We start from the raw sequence: 18,178 nt of genomic DNA on the forward strand, positions 1-18,178 counted from the left end.
CGATGAATCTCTTAAGATACACAACGAGTGACATATCGCTTCTGGCAGACTGGCCGCAGTAAGAAAAAGTGGCAGACTGGGTGAGCAATTGGGACGAGTAACTATGACTCTCTTAAGGTAGCCAATGCCTCGTTACTTGCGGTTTGGATTAAGAGGTCTCGAATAACCCCTAGGAGGAGAAACGATGACTCTTTTATGATACAAAACTAGTGAATTATAGTTTCTGGCAGACAAAAACTACACAAAAAAGTAGTAAACTGTGTGAGCAACTGGGAGGAAGAAGTATTGCACTATTAAGATAGCCACTTTTTCGTCACGAGAGGCATTGAATCAGAGAGTGCCAGTAACCAATGGAAAGAGTAACGATGAATCTCTTAAGATACACAACGAGTGACATATCGCTTCTGGCAGACTGGCCGCAGTAAGGAAAAGTGGCAGACTGGGTGAGCAATTGGGACGAGTAACTATGACTCTCTTAAGGTAGCCAATGCCTCGTTACTTGCGGTTTGGATTAAGAAATCTCGAATAACCCCTAGGAGGAGAAACGATGACGCTTTTATGATACACAACTAGTGACATATCGCTTCTGGCAGACTGGGAAGTACACAAAAAGTAGTAAACTGTGTGAGCAACTCGGAGGAAGAAGTATTGCACTATTAAGATAGCCACTTTTTCGTCACGAGAGGTATTGACTGAAAGAATACCAGTAACCTATGGAAGGAGTAACGATGAATCTCTTAAGATACACAACGAGAGACATATCGCTTCTGGCAGACTGGCCGCAGTAAGAAAAAGTGGCAGACTGGGTGAGCAATGGGGACGAGTAACTATGACTCTCTTAAGGTAGCCAATGCCTCGTTACTTGCGGTTTGGATTAAGAGGACTCGAATAACCCCTAGGAGGAGAAACGATGACTCTTTTATGATACAAAACTAGTGAATTATAGTTTCTGGCAGACAAAAACTACACAAAAAAGTAGTAAACTGTGTGAGCAACTCGGAGGAAGAAGTCTTGCCCTATTAAGATCGCCACTTTTTCGTCACGAGAGGCATTGAATCAGAGAATACCAGTAACCTATGGAAAGAGTAACGATGAATCTCTTAAGATACACAACGAGTGACATATCGCTTCTGGCAGACTGGCCGCAGTAAGGAAAAGTGGCAGACTGGGTGAGCAATTGGGACGAGTATCTATGACTCTCTTAAGGTAGCCAATGCCTCGTAACTTGCGGTTTGGATTAAGATATCTCGAATAACCCCTAGGAGGAGAAACGATGACTCTTTTATGATACAAAACTAGTGAATTATAGTTTCTGGCAGACAAAAACTACACAAAAAAGTAGTAAACTGTGTGAGCAACTGGGAGGAAGAAGTATTGCACTATTAAGATAGCCACTTTTTCGTCACGAGAGGCATTGAATCAGAGAATACCAGTAACCTATGGAAAGAGTAACGATGAATCTCTTAAGATACACAACGAGTGACATATCGCTTCTGGCAGACTGGCCGCAGTAAGGAAAAGTGGCAGACTGGGTGAGCAATTGGGACGAGTATCTATGACTCTCTTAAGGTAGCCAATGCCTCGTTACTTGCGGTTTGGATTAAGAAATCTCGAATAACCTCTAGGAGGAGAAACGATGACTCTTTTATGATACACAACTAGTGACATATCGCTTCTGGCAGACTGGCAAGTACACAAAAAGTAGTAAACTGTGTGAGCAACTCGGAGGAAGAAGTATTGCACTATTAAGATAGCCACTATTTCGTCAAGAGAGGTATTGACTCAGAGAATACCAGTAACCTATGGAAAGAGTAACGATGAATCTCTTAAGATACACAACGAGTGACATATCGCTTCTGGCAGACTGGCCGCAGTAAGGAAAAGTGGCAGACTGGGTGAGCAATTGGGACGAGTAACTATGACTCTCTTAAGGTAGCCAATGCCTCGTTACTTGCGGTTTGGATTAAGAGGTCTCGAATAACCCCTAGGAGGAGAAACGATGACTCTTTTATGATACAAAACTAGTGAATTATAGTTTCTGGCAGACAAAAACTACACAAAAAAGTAGTAAACTGTGTGAGCAACTGGGAGGAAGAAGTATTGCACTATTAAGGTAGCCACTTTTTCGTCACGAGAGGCATTGAATCAGAGAATACCAGTAACCTATGGAAAGAGTAACGATGAATCTCTTAAGATACACAACGAGTGACATATCGCTTCTGGCAGACTGGCCGCAGTAAGGAAAAGTGGCAGACTGGGTGAGCAATTGGGACGAGTAACTATGACTCTCTTAAGGTAGCCAATGCCTCGTAACTTGCGGTTTGGATTAAGAAATCTCGAATAACCCCTAGGAGGAGAAACGATGACGCTTTTATGATACACAACTAGTGACATATCGCTTCTGGCAGACTGGCAAGTACACAAAAAGTAGTAAACTGTGTGAGCAACTCGGAGGAAGAAGTATTGCACTATTAAGATAGCCATTTTTTCGTCAAGAGAGGTATTGACTCAGAGAATACCAGTAACCTATGGAAAGAGTAACGATGAATCTCTTAAGATACACAACGAGTGACATATCGCTTCTGGCAGACTGGCCGCAGTAAGGAAAAGTGGCAGACTGGGTGAGCAATTGGGACGAGTAACTATGACTCTCTTAAGGTAGCCAATGCCTCGTTACTTGCGGTTTGGATTAAGAAATCTCGAATAACCCCTAGGAGGAGAAACGATGACGCTTTTATGATACACAACTAGTGACATATCGCTTCTGGCAGACTGGGAAGTACACAAAAAGTAGTAAACTGTGTGAGCAACTCGGAGGAAGAAGTATTGCACTATTAAGATAGCCACTTTTTCGTCACGAGAGGTATTGACTGAAAGAATACCAGTAACCTATGGAAGGAGTAACGATGAATCTCTTAAGATACACAACGAGTGACATATCGCTTCTGGCAGACTGGCCGCAGTAAGAAAAAGTGGCAGACTGGGTGAGCAATGGGGACGAGTAACTATGACTCTCTTAAGGTAGCCAATGCCTCGTTACTTGCGGTTTGGATTAAGAGGTCTCGAATAACCCCTAGGAGGAGAAACGATGACTCTTTTATGATACAAAACTAGTGAATTATAGTTTCTGGCAGACAAAAACTACACAAAAAAGTAGTAAACTGTGTGAGCAACTCGGAGGAAGAAGTCTTGCCCTATTAAGATCGCCACTTTTTCGTCACGAGAGGCATTGAATCAGAGAATACCAGTAACCTATGGAAAGAGTAACGATGAATCTCTTAAGATACACAACGAGTGACATATCGCTTCTGGCAGACTGGCCGCAGTAAGGAAAAGTGGCAGACTGGGTGAGCAATTGGGACGAGTATCTATGACTCTCTTAAGGTAGCCAATGCCTCGTAACTTGCGGTTTGGATTAAGATATCTCGAATAACCCCTAGGAGGAGAAACGATGACTCTTTTATGATACAAAACTAGTGAATTATAGTTTCTGGCAGACAAAAACTACACAAAAAAGTAGTAAACTGTGTGAGCAACTGGGAGGAAGAAGTATTGCACTATTAAGATAGCCACTTTTTCGTCACGAGAGGCATTGAATCAGAGAATACCAGTAACCTATGGAAAGAGTAACGATGAATCTCTTAAGATACACAACGAGTGACATATCGCTTCTGGCAGACTGGCCGCAGTAAGGAAAAGTGGCAGACTGGGTGAGCAATTGGGACGAGTATCTATGACTCTCTTAAGGTAGCCAATGCCTCGTTACTTGCGGTTTGGATTAAGAAATCTCGAATAACCTCTAGGAGGAGAAACGATGACTCTTTTATGATACACAACTAGTGACATATCGCTTCTGGCAGACTGGCAAGTACACAAAAAGTAGTAAACTGTGTGAGCAACTCGGAGGAAGAAGTATTGCACTATTAAGATAGCCACTTTTTCGTCAAGAGAGGTATTGACTCAGAGAATACCAGTAACCTATGGAAAGAGTAACGATGAATCTCTTAAGATACACAACGAGTGACATATCGCTTCTGGCAGACTGGCCGCAGTAAGGAAAAGTGGCAGACTGGGTGAGCAATTGGGACGAGTAACTATGACTCTCTTAAGGTAGCCAATGCCTCGTTACTTGCGGTTTGGATTAAGAGGTCTCGAATAACCCCTAGGAGGAGAAACGATGACTCTTTTATGATACAAAACTAGTGAATTATAGTTTCTGGCAGACAAAAACTACACAAAAAAGTAGTAAACTGTGTGAGCAACTGGGAGGAAGAAGTATTGCACTATTAAGGTAGCCACTTTTTCGTCACGAGAGGCATTGAATCAGAGAATACCAGTAACCTATGGAAAGAGTAACGATGAATCTCTTAAGATACACAACGAGTGACATATCGCTTCTGGCAGACTGGCCGCAGTAAGGAAAAGTGGCAGACTGGGTGAGCAATTGGGACGAGTAACTATGACTCTCTTAAGGTAGCCAATGCCTCGTAACTTGCGGTTTGGATTAAGAAATCTCGAATAACCCCTAGGAGGAGAAACGATGACGCTTTTATGATACACAACTAGTGACATATCGCTTCTGGCAGACTGGCAAGTACACAAAAAGTAGTAAACTGTGTGAGCAACTCGGAGGAAGAAGTATTGCACTATTAAGATAGCCATTTTTTCGTCAAGAGAGGTATTGACTCAGAGAATACCAGTAACCTATGGAAAGAGTAACGATGAATCTCTTAAGATACACAACGAGTGACATATCGCTTCTGGCAGACTGGCCGCAGTAAGGAAAAGTGGCAGACTGGGTGAGCAATTGGGACGAGTAACTATGACTCTCTTAAGGTAGCCAATGCCTCGTTACTTGCGGTTTGGATTAAGAAATCTCGAATAACCCCTAGGAGGAGAAACGATGACGCTTTTATGATACACAACTAGTGACATATCGCTTCTGGCAGACTGGGAAGTACACAAAAAGTAGTAAACTGTGTGAGCAACTCGGAGGAAGAAGTATTGCACTATTAAGATAGCCACTTTTTCGTCACGAGAGGTATTGACTGAAAGAATACCAGTAACCTATGGAAGGAGTAACGATGAATCTCTTAAGATACACAACGAGTGACATATCGCTTCTGGCAGACTGGCCGCAGTAAGAAAAAGTGGCAGACTGGGTGAGCAATTGGGACGAGTATCTATGACTCTCTTAAGGTAGCCAATGCCTCGTTACTTGCGGTTTGGATTAAGAAATCTCGAATAACCTCTAGGAGGAGAAACGATGACTCTTTTATGATACAAAACTAGTGAATTATAGTTTCTGGCAGACAAAAACTACACAAAAAAGTAGTAAACTGTGTGAGCAACTGGGAGGAAGAAGTATTGCACTATTAAGATAGCCACTTTTTCGTCACGAGAGGCATTGAATCAGAGAATACCAGTAACCTATGGAAAGAGTAACGATGAATCTCTTAAGATACACAACGAGTGACATATCGCTTCTGGCAGACTGGCCGCAGTAAGGAAAAGTGGCAGACTGGGTGAGCAATTGGGACGAGTATCTATGACTCTCTTAAGGTAGCCAATGCCTCGTTACTTGCGGTTTGGATTAAGAAATCTCGAATAACCTCTAGGAGGAGAAACGATGACTCTTTTATGATACACAACTAGTGACATATCGCTTCTGGCAGACTGGCAAGTACACAAAAAGTAGTAAACTGTGTGAGCAACTCGGAGGAAGAAGTATTGCACTATTAAGATAGCCACTTTTTCGTCAAGAGAGGTATTGACTCAGAGAATACCAGTAACCTATGGAAAGAGTAACGATGAATCTCTTAAGATACACAACGAGTGACATATCGCTTCTGGCAGACTGGCCGCAGTAAGGAAAAGTGGCAGACTGGGTGAGCAATTGGGACGAGTAACTATGACTCTCTTAAGGTAGCCAATGCCTCGTTACTTGCGGTTTGGATTAAGAGGTCTCGAATAACCCCTAGGAGGAGAAACGATGACTCTTTTATGATACAAAACTAGTGAATTATAGTTTCTGGCAGACAAAAACTACACAAAAAAGTAGTAAACTGTGTGAGCAACTGGGAGGAAGAAGTATTGCACTATTAAGGTAGCCACTTTTTCGTCACGAGAGGCATTGAATCAGAGAATACCAGTAACCTATGGAAAGAGTAACGATGAATCTCTTAAGATACACAACGAGTGACATATCGCTTCTGGCAGACTGGCCGCAGTAAGGAAAAGTGGCAGACTGGGTGAGCAATTGGGACGAGTAACTATGACTCTCTTAAGGTAGCCAATGCCTCGTAACTTGCGGTTTGGATTAAGAAATCTCGAATAACCCCTAGGAGGAGAAACGATGACGCTTTTATGATACACAACTAGTGACATATCGCTTCTGGCAGACTGGCAAGTACACAAAAAGTAGTAAACTGTGTGAGCAACTCGGAGGAAGAAGTATTGCACTATTAAGATAGCCATTTTTTCGTCAAGAGAGGTATTGACTCAGAGAATACCAGTAACCTATGGAAAGAGTAACGATGAATCTCTTAAGATACACAACGAGTGACATATCGCTTCTGGCAGACTGGCCGCAGTAAGGAAAAGTGGCAGACTGGGTGAGCAATTGGGACGAGTAACTATGACTCTCTTAAGGTAGCCAATGCCTCGTTACTTGCGGTTTGGATTAAGAAATCTCGAATAACCCCTAGGAGGAGAAACGATGACGCTTTTATGATACACAACTAGTGACATATCGCTTCTGGCAGACTGGGAAGTACACAAAAAGTAGTAAACTGTGTGAGCAACTCGGAGGAAGAAGTATTGCACTATTAAGATAGCCACTTTTTCGTCACGAGAGGTATTGACTGAAAGAATACCAGTAACCTATGGAAGGAGTAACGATGAATCTCTTAAGATACACAACGAGTGACATATCGCTTCTGGCAGACTGGCCGCAGTAAGAAAAAGTGGCAGACTGGGTGAGCAATGGGGACGAGTAACTATGACTCTCTTAAGGTAGCCAATGCCTCGTTACTTGCGGTTTGGATTAAGAGGTCTCGAATAACCCCTAGGAGGAGAAACGATGACTCTTTTATGATACAAAACTAGTGAATTATAGTTTCTGGCAGACAAAAACTACACAAAAAAGTAGTAAACTGTGTGAGCAACTCGGAGGAAGAAGTCTTGCCCTATTAAGATCGCCACTTTTTCGTCACGAGAGGCATTGAATCAGAGAATACCAGTAACCTATGGAAAGAGTAACGATGAATCTCTTAAGATACACAACGAGTGACATATCGCTTCTGGCAGACTGGGTGAGCAATTGGGACGAGTAACTATGACTCTCTTAAGGTAGCTAATGCCTCGTAACTTGCGGTTTGGATTAAGATATCTCGAATAACCCCTAGGAGGAGAAACGATGACTCTTTTATGATACAAAACTAGTGAATTATAGTTTCTGGCAGACAAAAACTACACAAAAAAGTAGTAAACTGTGTGAGCAACTGGGAGGAAGAAGTATTGCACTATTAAGATAGCCACTTTTTCGTCACGAGAGGCATTGAATCAGAGAATACCAGTAACCTATGGAAAGAGTAACGATGAATCTCTTAAGATACACAACGAGTGACATATCGCTTCTGGCAGACTGGCCGCAGTAAGGAAAAGTGGCAGACTGGGTGAGCAATTGGGACGAGTATCTATGACTCTCTTAAGGTAGCCAATGCCTCGTTACTTGCGGTTTGGATTAAGAAATCTCGAATAACCCCTAGGAGGAGAAACGATGACTCTTTTATGATACACAACTAGTGACATATCGCTTCTGGCAGACTGGCAAGTACACAAAAAGTAGTAAACTGTGTGAGCAACTCGGAGGAAGAAGTATTGCACTATTAAGATAGCCACTTTTTCGTCAAGAGAGGTATTGACTCAGAGAATACCAGTAACCTATGGAAAGAGTAACGATGAATCTCTTAAGATACACAACGAGTGACATATCGCTTCTGGCAGACTGGCCGCAGTAAGGAAAAGTGGCAGACTGGGTGAGCAATTGGCGCGAGTAACTATGACTCTCTTAAGGTAGCCAATGCCTCGTTACTTGCGGTTTGGATTAAGAGGTCTCGAATAACCCCTAGGAGGAGAAACGATGACTCTTTTATGATACAAAACTAGTGAATTATAGTTTCTGGCAGACAAAAACTACACAAAAAAGTAGTAAACTGTGTGAGCAACTGGGAGGAAGAAGTATTGCACTATTAAGGTAGCCACTTTTTCGTCACGAGAGGCATTGAATCAGAGAATACCAGTAACCTATGGAAAGAGTAACGATGAATCTCTTAAGATACACAACGAGTGACATATCGCTTCTGGCAGACTGGCCGCAGTAAGGAAAAGTAGCAGACTGGGTGAGCAATTGGGACGAGTAACTATGACTCTCTTAAGGTAGCCAATGCCTCGTAACTTGCGGTTTGGATTAAGAAATCTCGAATAACCCCTAGGAGGAGAAACGATGACGCTTTTATGATACACAACTAGTGACATATCGCTTCTGGCAGACTGGCAAGTACACAAAAAGTAGTAAACTGTGTGAGAAACTCGGAGGAAGAAGTATTGCACTATTAAGATAGCCATTTTTTCGTCAAGAGAGGTATTGACTCAGAGAATACCAGTAACCTATGGAAAGAGTAACGATGAATCTCTTAAGATACACAACGAGTGACATATCGCTTCTGGCAGACTAGCCGCAGTAAGGAAAAGTGGCAGACTGGGTGAGCAATTGGGACGAGTAACTATGACTCTCTTAAGGTAGCCAATGCCTCGTTACTTGCGGTTTGGATTAAGAGGTCTCGAATAACCCCTAGGAGGAGAAACGATGACTCTTTTATGATACAAAACTAGTGAATTATAGTTTCTGGCAGACAAAAACTACACAAAAAAGTAGTAAACTGTGTGAGCAACTCGGAGGAAGAAGTATTGCACTATTAAGATAGCCACTTTTTCGTCACGAGAGGCATTGAATCAGAGAATACCAGTAACCTATGGAAAGAGTAACGATGAATCTCTTAAGATACACAACGAGTGACATATCGCTTCTGGCAGACTGGCCGCAGTAAGGAAAAGTGGCAGACTGGGTGAGCAATTGGGACGAGTAACTATGACTCTCTTAAGGTAGCCAATGCCTCGTAACTTGCGGTTTGGATTAAGATATCTCGAATAACCCCTAGGAGGAGAAACGATGACTCTTTTATGATACAAAACTAGTGAATTATAGTTTCTGGCAGACAAAAACTACACAAAAAGTAGTAAACTGTGTGAGCAACTGGGAGGAAGAAGTATTGCACTATTAAGATAGCCACTTTTTCGTCACGAGAGGCATTGAATCAGAGAATACCAGTAACCTATGGAAAGAGTAACGATGAATCTCTTAAGATACACAACGAGTGACATATCGCTTCTGGCAGACTGGCCGCAGTAAGGAAAAGTGGCAGACTGGGTGAGCAATTGGGACGAGTAACTATGACTCTCTTAAGGTAGCCAATGCCTCGTAACTTGCGGTTTGGATTAAGAAATCTCGAATAACCCCTAGGAGGAGAAACGATGACGCTTTTATGATACACAACTAGTGACATATCGCTTCTGGCAGACTGGCAAGTACACAAAAAGTAGTAAACTGTGTGAGCAACTCGGAGGAAGAAGTATTGCACTATTAAGATAGCCATTTTTTCGTCAAGAGAGGTATTGACTCAGAGAATACCAGTAACCTATGGAAAGAGTAACGATGAATCTCTTAAGATACACAACGAGTGACATATCGCTTCTGGCAGACTGGCCGCAGTAAGGAAAAGTGGCAGACTGGGTGAGCAATTGGGACGAGTAACTATGACTCTCTTAAGGTAGCCAATGCCTCGTTACTTGCGGTTTGGATTAAGAAATCTCGAATAACCCCTAGGAGGAGAAACGATGACGCTTTTATGATACACAACTAGTGACATATCGCTTCTGGCAGACTGGGAAGTACACAAAAAGTAGTAAACTGTGTGAGCAACTCGGAGGAAGAAGTATTGCACTATTAAGATAGCCACTTTTTCGTCACGAGAGGTATTGACTGAAAGAATACCAGTAACCTATGGAAGGAGTAACGATGAATCTCTTAAGATACACAACGAGTGACATATCGCTTCTGGCAGACTGGCCGCAGTAAGAAAAAGTGGCAGACTGGGTGAGCAATGGGGACGAGTAACTATGACTCTCTTAAGGTAGCCAATGCCTCGTAACTTGCGGTTTGGATTAAGATATCTCGAATAACCCCTAGGAGGAGAAACGATGACTCTTTTATGATACAAAACTAGTGAATTATAGTTTCTGGCAGACAAAACTACACAAAAAAGTAGTAAACTGTGTGAGCAACTGGGAGGAAGAAGTATTGCACTATTAAGATAGCCACTTTTTCGTCACGAGAGGCATTGAGTCAGAGAATACCAGTAACCTATGGAAAGAGTAACGATGAATCTCTTAAGATACACAACGAGTGACATATCGCTTCTGGCAGACTGGCCGCAGTAAGGAAAAGTGGCAGACTGGGTGAGCAATTGGGACGAGTATCTATGACTCTCTTAAGGTAGCCAATGCCTCGTTACTTGCGGTTTGGATTAAGAAATCTCGAATAACCCCTAGGAGGAGAAACGATGACTCTTTTATGATACACAACTAGTGACATATCGCTTCTGGCAGACTGGCAAGTACACAAAAAGTAGTAAACTGTGTGAGCAACTCGGAGGAAGAAGTATTGCACTATTAAGATAGCCACTTTTTCGTCAAGAGAGGTATTGACTCAGAGAATACCAGTAACCTATGGAAAGAGTAACGATGAATCTCTTAAGATACACAACGAGTGACATATCGCTTCTGGCAGACTGGCCGCAGTAAGGAAAAGTGGCAGACTGGGTGAGCAATTGGGACGAGTAACTATGACTCTCTTAAGGTAGCCAATGCCTCGTTACTTGCGGTTTGGATTAAGAGGTCTCGAATAACCCCTAGGAGGAGAAACGATGACTCTTTTATGATACAAAACTAGTGAATTATAGTTTCTGGCAGACAAAAACTACACAAAAAAGTAGTAAACTGTGTGAGCAACTGGGAGGAAGAAGTATTGCACTATTAAGGTAGCCACTTTTTCGTCACGAGAGGCATTGAATCAGAGAATACCAGTAACCTATGGAAAGAGTAACGATGAATCTCTTAAGATACACAACGAGTGACATATCGCTTCTGGCAGACTGGCCGCAGTAAGGAAAAGTGGCAGACTGGGTGAGCAATTGGGACGAGTAACTATGACTCTCTTAAGGTAGCCAATGCCTCGTAACTTGCGGTTTGGATTAAGAAATCTCGAATAACCCCTAGGAGGAGAAACGATGACGCTTTTATGATACACAACTAGTGACATATCGCTTCTGGCAGACTGGCAAGTACACAAAAAGTAGTAAACTGTGTGAGCAACTCGGAGGAAGAAGTATTGCACTATTAAGATAGCCATTTTTTCGTCAAGAGAGGTATTGACTCAGAGAATACCAGTAACCTATGGAAAGAGTAACGATGAATCTCTTAAGATACACAACGAGTGACATATCGCTTCTGGCAGACTGGCCGCAGTAAGGAAAAGTGGCAGACTGGGTGAGCAATTGGGACGAGTAACTATGACTCTCTTAAGGTAGCCAATGCCTCGTTACTTGCGGTTTGGATTAAGAAATCTCGAATAACCCCTAGGAGGAGAAACGATGACGCTTTTATGATACACAACTAGTGACATATCGCTTCTGGCAGACTGGGAAGTACACAAAAAGTAGTAAACTGTGTGAGCAACTCGGAGGAAGAAGTATTGCACTATTAAGATAGCCACTTTTTCGTCACGAGAGGTATTGACTGAAAGAATACCAGTAACCTATGGAAGGAGTAACGATGAATCTCTTAAGATACACAACGAGTGACATATCGCTTCTGGCAGACTGGCCGCAGTAAGGAAAAGTGGCAGACTGGGTGAGCAATGGGGACGAGTAACTATGACTCTCTTAAGGTAGCCAATGCCTCGTTACTTGCGGTTTGGATTAAGAGGTCTCGATTAACCCCTAGGAGGAGAAACGATGACTCTTTTATGATACAAAACTAGTGAATTATAGTTTCTGGCAGACAAAAACTACACAAAAAAGTAGTAAACTGTGTGAGCAACTCGGAGGAAGAAGTCTTGCCCTATTAAGATCGCCACTTTTTCGTCACGAGAGGCATTGAATCAGAGAATACCAGTAACCTATGGAAAGAGTAACGATGAATCTCTTAAGATACACAACGAGTGACATATCGCTTCTGGCAGACTGGCCGCAGTAAGGAAAAGTGGCAGACTGGGTGAGCAATTGGGACGAGTATCTATGACTCTCTTAAGGTAGCCAATGCCTCGTTACTTGCGGTTTGGATTAAGAAATCTCGAATAACCCCTAGGAGGAGAAACGATGACTCTTTTATGATACACAACTAGTGACATATCGCTTCTGGCAGACTGGCAAGTACACAAAAAGTAGTAAACTGTGTGAGCAACTCGGAGGAAGAAGTATTGCACTATTAAGATAGCCACTTTTTCGTCAAGAGAGGTATTGACTCAGAGAATACCAGTAACCTATGGAAAGAGTAACGATGAATCTCTTAAGATACACAACGAGTGACATATCGCTTCTGGCAGACTGGCCGCAGTAAGGAAAAGTGGCAGACTGGGTGAGCAATTGGGACGAGTAACTATGACTCTCTTAAGGTAGCCAATGCCTCGTTACTTGCGGTTTGGATTAAGAGGTCTCGAATAACCCCTAGGAGGAGAAACGATGACTCTCTTATGATACAAAACTAGTGAATTATAGTTTCTGGCAGACAAAAACTACACAAAAAAGTAGTAAACTGTGTGAGCAACTGGGAGGAAGAAGTATTGCACTATTAAGGTAGCCACTTTTTCGTCACGAGAGGCATTGAATCAGAGAATACCAGTAACCTATGGAAAGAGTAACGATGAATCTCTTAAGATACACAACGAGTGACATATCGCTTCTGGCAGACTGGCCGCAGTAAGGAAAAGTGGCAGACTGGGTGAGCAATTGGGACGAGTAACTATGACTCTCTTAAGGTAGCCAATGCCTCGTAACTTGCGGTTTGGATTAAGAAATCTCGAATAACCCCTAGGAGGAGAAACGATGACGCTTTTATGATACACAACTAGTGACATATCGCTTCTGGCAGACTGGCAAGTACACAAAAGGTAGTAAACTGTGTGAGAAACTCGGAGGAAGAAGTATTGCACTATTAAGATAGCCATTTTTTCGTCAAGAGAGGTATTGACTCAGAGAATACCAGTAACCTATGGAAAGAGTAACGATGAATCTCTTAAGATACACAACGAGTGACATATCGCTTCTGGCAGACTGGCCGCAGTAAGGAAAAGTGGCAGACTGGGTGAGCAATTGGGACGAGTAACTATGACTCTCTGAAGGTAGCCAATGCCTCGTTACTTGCGGTTTGGATTAAGAGGTCTCGAATAACCCCTAGGAGGAGAAACGATGACTCTTTTATGATACAAAACTAGTGAATTATAGTTTCTGGCAGACAAAAACTACACAAAAAAGTAGTAAACTGTGTGAGCAACTCGGAGGAAGAAGTATTGCACTATTAAGATAGCCACTTTTTCGTCACGAGAGGCATTGAATCAGAGAATACCAGTAACCTATGGAAAGAGTAACGATGAATCTCTTAAGATACACAACGAGTGACATATCGCTTCTGGCAGACTGGCCGCAGTAAGGAAAAGTGGCAGACTGGGTGAGCAATTGGGACGAGTAACTATGACTCTCTTAAGGTAGCCAATGCCTCGTAACTTGCGGTTTGGATTAAGATATCTCGAATAACCCCTAGGAGGAGAAACGATGACTCTTTTATGATACAAAACTAGTGAATTATAGTTTCTGGCAGACAAAAACTACACAAAAAGTAGTAAACTGTGTGAGCAACTGGGAGGAAGAAGTATTGCACTATTAAGATAGCCACTTTTTCGTCACGAGAGGCATTGAATCAGAGAATACCAGTAACCTATGGAAAGAGTAACGATGAATCTCTTAAGATACACAACGAGTGACATATCGCTTCTGGCAGACTGGCCGCAGTAAGGAAAAGTGGCAGACTGGGTGAGCAATTGGGACGAGTAACTATGACTCTCTTAAGGTAGCCAATGCCTCGTTACTTGCGGTTTGGATTAAGAGGTCTCGAATAACCCCTAGGAGGAGAAACGATGACTCTTTTATGATACAAAACTAGTGAATTATAGTTTCTGGCAGACAAAAACTACACAAAAAAGTAGTAAACTGTGTGAGCAACTGGGAGGAAGAAGTATTGCACTATTAAGGTAGCCACTTTTTCGTCACGAGAGGCATTGAATCAGAGAATACCAGTAACCTATGGAAAGAGTAACGATGAATCTCTTAAGATACACAACGAGTGACATATCGCTTCTGGCAGACTGGCCGCAGTAAGGAAAAGTGGCAGACTGGGTGAGCAATTGGGACGAGTAACTATGACACTCTTAAGGTAGCCAATGCCTCGTAACTTGCGGTTTGGATTAAGAAATCTCGAATAACCCCTAGGAGGAGAAACGATGACGCTTTTATGATACACAACTAGTGACATATCGCTTCTGGCAGACTGGCAAGTACACAAAAAGTAGTAAACTGTGTGAGCAACTCGGAGGAAGAAGTATTGCACAATTAAGATAGCCATTTTTTCGTCAAGAGAGGTATTGACTCAGAGAATACCAGTAACCTATGGAAAGAGTAACGATGAATCTCTTAAGATACACAACGAGTGACATATCGCTTCTGGCAGACTGGCCGCAGTAAGGAAAAGTGGCAGACTGGGTGAGCAATTGGGACGAGTAACTATGACTCTCTTAAGGTAGCCAATGCCTCGTTACTTGCGGTTTGGATTAAGAAATCTCGAATAACCCCTAGGAGGAGAAACGATGACGCTTTTATGATACACAACTAGTGACATATCGCTTCTGGCAGACTGGGAAGTACACAAAAAGTAGTAAACTGTGTGAGCAACTCGGAGGAAGAAGTATTGCACTATTAAGATAGCCACTTTTTCGTCACGAGAGGTATTGACTGAAAGAATACCAGTAACCTATGGAAGGAGTAACGATGAATCTCTTAAGATACACAACGAGTGACATATCGCTTCTGGCAGACTGGCCGCAGTAAGAAAAAGTGGCAGACTGGGTGAGCAATGGGGACGAGTAACTATGACTCTCTTAAGGTAGCCAATGCCTCGTTACTTGCGGTTTGGATTAAGAGGTCTCGAATAACCCCTAGGAGGAGAAACGATGACTCTTTTATGATACAAAACTAGTGAATTATAGTTTCTGGCAGACAAAAACTACACAAAAAAGTAGTAAACTGTGTGAGCAACTCGGAGGAAGAAGTATTGCACTATTAAGATAGCCACTTTTTCGTCACGAGAGGCATTGAATCAGAGAATACCAGTAACCTATGGAAAGAGTAACGATGAATCTCTTAAGATACACAACGAGTGACATATCGCTTCTGGCAGACTGGCCGCAGTAAGGAAAAGTGGCAGACTGGGTGAGCAATTGGGACGAGTAACTATGACTCTCTTAAGGTAGCCAATGCCTCGTAACTTGCGGTTTGGATTAAGATATCTCGAATAACCCCTAGGAGGAGAAACGATGACTCTTTTATGATACAAAACTAGTGAATTATAGTTTCTGGCAGACAAAAACTACACAAAAAGTAGTAAACTGTGTGAGCAACTGGGAGGAAGAAGTATTGCACTATTAAGATAGCCACTTTTTCGTCACGAGAGGCATTGAATCAGAGAATACCAGTAACCTATGGAAAGAGTAACGATGAATCTCTTAAGATACACAACGAGTGACATATCGCTTCTGGCAGACTGGCCGCAGTAAGGAAAAGTGGCAGACTGGGTGAGCAATTGGGACGAGTAACTATGACTCTCTTAAGGTAGCCAATGCCTCGTTACTTGCGGTTTGGATTAAGAGGTCTCGAATAACCCCTAGGAGGAGAAACGATGACTCTTTTATGATACAAAACTAGTGAATTATAGTTTCTGGCAGACAAAAACTACACAAAAAAGTAGTAAACTGTGTGAGCAACTGGGAGGAAGAAGTATTGCACTATTAAGATAGCCACTTTTTCGTCACGAGAGGCATTGAATCAGAGAATACCAGTAACCTATGGAAAGAGTAACGATGAATCTCTTAAGATACACAACGAGTGACATATCGCTTCTGGCAGACTGGCCGCAGTAAGGAAAAGTGGCAGACTGGGTGAGCAATTGGGACGAGTAACTATGACTCTCTTAAGGTAGCCAATGCCTCGTTACTTGCGGTTTGGATTAAGAGGTCTCGAATAACCCCTAGGAGGAGAAACGATGACTCTTTTATGATACAAAACTAGTGAATTATAGTTTCTGGCAGACAAAAACTACACAAAAAAGTAGTAAACTGTGTGAGCAACTGGGAGGAAGAAGTATTGCACTATTAAGGTAGCCACTTTTTCGTCACGAGAGGCATTGAATCAGAGAATACCAGTAACCTATGGAAAGAGTAACGATGAATCTCTTAAGATACACAACGAGTGACATATCGCTTCTGGCAGACTGGCCGCAGTAAGGAAAAGTGGCAGACTGGGTGAGCAATTGGGACGAGTAACTATGACACTCTTAAGGTAGCCAATGCCTCGTAACTTGCGGTTTGGATTAAGAAATCTCGAATAACCCCTAGGAGGAGAAACGATGACGCTTTTATGATACACAACTAGTGACATATCGCTTCTGGCAGACTGGCAAGTACACAAAAAGTAGTAAACTGTGTGAGCAACTCGGAGGAAGAAGTATTGCACAATTAAGATAGCCATTTTTTCGTCAAGAGAGGTATTGACTCAGAGAATACCAGTAACCTATGGAAAGAGTAACGATGAATCTCTTAAGATACACAACGAGTGACATATCGCTTCTGGCAGACTGGCCGCAGTAAGGAAAAGTGGCAGACTGGGTGAGCAATTGGGACGAGTAACTATGACTCTCTTAAGGTAGCCAATGCCTCGTTACTTGCGGTTTGGATTAAGAAATCTCGAATAACCCCTAGGAGGAGAAACGATGACGCTTTTATGATACACAACTAGTGACATATCGCTTCTGGCAGACTGGGAAGTACACAAAAAGTAGTAAACTGTGTGAGCAACTCGGAGGAAGAAGTATTGCACTATTAAGATAGCCACTTTTTCGTCACGAGAGGTATTGACTGAAAGAATACCAGTAACCTATGGAAGGAGTAACGATGAATCTCTTAAGATACACAACGAGTGACATATCGCTTCTGGCAGACTGGCCGCAGTAAGAAAAAGTGGCAGACTGGGTGAGCAATGGGGACGAGTAACTATGACTCTCTTAAGGTAGCCAATGCCTCGTTACTTGCGGTTTGGATTAAGAGGTCTCGAATAACCCCTAGGAGGAGAAACGATGACTCTTTTATGATACAAAACTAGTGAATTATAGTTTCTGGCAGACAAAAACTACACAAAAAAGTAGTAAACTGTGTGAGCAACTCGGAGGAAGAAGTCTTGCCCTATTAAGATCGCCACTTTTTCGTCACGAGAGGCATTGAATCAGAGAATACCAGTAACCTATGGAAAGAGTAACGATGAATCTCTTAAGATACACAACGAGTGACATATCGCTTCTGGCAGACTGGCCGCAGTAAGGAAAAGTGGCAGACTGGGTGAGCAATTGGGACGAGTAACTATGACTCTCTTAAGGTAGCCAATGCCTCGTAACTTGCGGTTTGGATTAAGATATCTCGAATAACCCCTAGGAGGAGAAACGATGACTCTTTTATGATACAAAACTAGTGAATTATAGTTTCTGGCAGACAAAAACTACACAAAAAAGTAGTAAACTGTGTGAGCAACTGGGAGGAAGAAGTATTGCACTATTAAGATAGCCACTTTTTCGTCACGAGAGGCATTGAATCAGAGAATACCAGTAACCTATGGAAAGAGTAACGATGAATCTCTTAAGATACACAACGAGTGACATATCGCTTCTGGCAGACTGGCCGCAG

The sequence above is a fragment of the Schistocerca gregaria genome, chromosome 1 (genome assembly GCF_023897955.1).
Source record: "Schistocerca gregaria isolate iqSchGreg1 chromosome 1, iqSchGreg1.2, whole genome shotgun sequence".
NCBI classification, from domain to species: Eukaryota; Metazoa; Arthropoda; class Insecta; order Orthoptera; family Acrididae; genus Schistocerca; species Schistocerca gregaria.